The 2368-nt window shown below is 39.9% G+C and overlaps 1 long non-coding RNA gene across 1 annotated transcript; it reads right to left on the bottom strand.

Annotated features, from left to right (window-relative positions):
* Positions 1-734: 734 nt before the first annotated feature.
* On the bottom strand, positions 735-1390 carry LOC111258139. Its single transcript, XR_002678709.1, has 3 exons — positions 1267-1390; positions 1043-1181; positions 735-876 (listed from the first exon to the last, which is right to left on the bottom strand). It is a non-coding gene; the product is annotated as an uncharacterized LOC111258139 (long non-coding RNA).
* Between the last annotated feature and the right edge of the window lie 978 nt (positions 1391-2368).

The following is a 2368-nucleotide window of genomic DNA, read 5'->3' as shown; positions in this document are numbered from 1 at the left end:
TTCGTACGATACAAAAGGAAACACCTTTTGTCCCGGTTGGAAAGTTAGTCCCGGTTGGAGGATCCAACCGGGATAAAAGGGTCCCGCCACCGACGCCCCCCCGCTAGCCGTTGCAACCGGGACTAAAGGGGGGCCTTTAGTCCCGGTTGCAATTACCAACCGGGACTAATGCTCCCCTCCAAATTCCCGCACCCCGGCGCACCCGCTTTTGTCCCGGGCCACTTTTAAACTGGGATAAAAGGGGGTGGATCAAAAGTCAGTTCTCTACTAGTGGTTCTCTATTCCATAAAATGACAATCTTATTTTTTGTGCTTTATCCACCCCCACCCCGCTAAGCAGATCATGCCTTACTCCATCGTCCAGTATCAATCTATTCGATAAACGGATCTGCAGGTGTGCGACAGTGCGAGGTCAGGACTGTTCATGGCAGGCAATTTGGTGATAAATAAGGTTGGAAAATTCAATCAGAAAACGCCACGTCGACCAGCAAACTTAGCTACACTGAACATTGACATCACTTTGTACATTTGCTCGGCAATGTCTACAGTAGATTTTCCTTCTGGCTGCTGCAGACCAGGTGCACCAAAGCAAGAATTCGAGTAAAATACATTGCATTGTACAACAGGCTCTGTGACTTCTCAATGACCTGTGTTAATGAATTATAAATCTTCTGCTTATTAAAAAAAACTAGTAAAGTGCACGTGCGTTTTTTTTAAAAAAAAACTTAAAGCCAATGTCATGCAGGCTAAGGATTCTACTTGTACAAAGTGATTATGCAAGGCAGGCTGAAATTGTATTCTAGAGCACTTCACCATCCTTCAAGTTCATAAACTATACATACAATTCTCTGCGGCGAACTCTTCGAAGGACATAAATCTGTAGCAGATAAATGCAACCCATGTCAAAAAAAAAAACAGAGAGCAAATTATCTTCACTTTAAATATCAAATTTAGTGACCAATAAACTGCAGATAGGCACTTGAACCATGATATGGAAAGGTACAAATGAAATGGCAAAAATTGGCATTACATAGAGGCCAAACCTTTTATGTACGTAGAGGCAAGCAGCAAATTGTAAGCTTGATCTTTGTATAAAGTTCAACTTTATCCGTGTCAACAGAATTTTCTTGGATTATTGAATGAAAATAATCACAAAAGCATAGCTTCAGATCCTCTGCAGCCCTGAAAAGAAACAAAAATTTAAATTTAAAACAAGCATTGGATGCAGTTAGAGAAAATACTCCAAAAAAAATGTGGCATCCAATACCTAAAGTAGTTACTGCAAATAGATACTGCAAGCTCTTTGTCATATGTCTTAATCCAACCATAACAAATGATCAAATGGGAAGTGCCTTTCAAATGCATCAATTCCACTTGATCCCTGAAGTACGATTTTCCATCAAGTAGATACCTGCACATACAAAAATGTTTTGCAAGTCTAGTCATTAATTCTAAAGGAATAGTAATGCAGCAGTCTCGATGTGCTTACTCCTTTAAAAATTTCATAAATCCATCCCTCAACATATTATCTTGGGAAGGGCCTAAAACTCCATCTTTTGGTGAGGCTGGTCCTCTATCTCCAGCTGTATTGGCTTCCTCTTCATCACCAAGATCTTTATTTGCCTCCCCACTTTCATCTTGTGTTACCGTGTTCTTTTTATCTTTTCTTCTCCCACGCTTCTTCGCATTTTTCAAGCGGCGGGTTTCTTTCCTGCAAGTTATACAATAAAAAAAATTGTGCATAAACTGAAGTTTGGTAGCTTATTCACCACTATAGCAAGAAAAGAAAAACATACTGTTTTACAGCTTTCCTCTCATCTTCAATCAGATTTCGTTCATTTTCACGCCAGGTTACATTTATTGGACCAAAGGAGCTCGTCAGTAGATCACCATCTTCGTCAACCTTCAATCAAGAACCGCCAAAAAAAAAATCAAATGAGGTATTGAAAGCATGCAGGGTGTTAGCTAGTGAAGTGGATGATAGTCCTAGGTGGTGTTTCTTGTGCATATATATGGATGCAAGTGATTAGAGCATTGGGTAGCTCAGAGGTTTTGTGTGCCTTCCATGGCTGCTAATGTGTCAGTTGGAGCGAGTCTAATCCTCTCTCCTAGATGTCTGTATGCTTGTAAATCTATGTGCGTGTGTGCGCATGTGTGACAGGAGTGAGTGAATTTCAAGTAATATGGTAGATAAAAACACAAGTGAAAGAAAAAATGAGCAAATCCGGAATTACTTACCTTCTCCAACTTCCTCCACAGAGCATCAGGATAATTTTCCAATACGTCTTGAGCAGTCACTAGAACATGCAACATTCCTTTATGCTGCATGAACAAATTAAAATAAAAAATCGTAACCAAAATACACTTAT

Source organism: Setaria italica, chromosome VIII (assembly GCF_000263155.2).
Source record: "Setaria italica strain Yugu1 chromosome VIII, Setaria_italica_v2.0, whole genome shotgun sequence".
Lineage (NCBI taxonomy): Eukaryota > Viridiplantae > Streptophyta > Magnoliopsida > Poales > Poaceae > Setaria > Setaria italica.
Note: the sequence above shows the minus strand (reverse complement) of the source record. Positions and strands in the feature narration are given on the sequence as shown.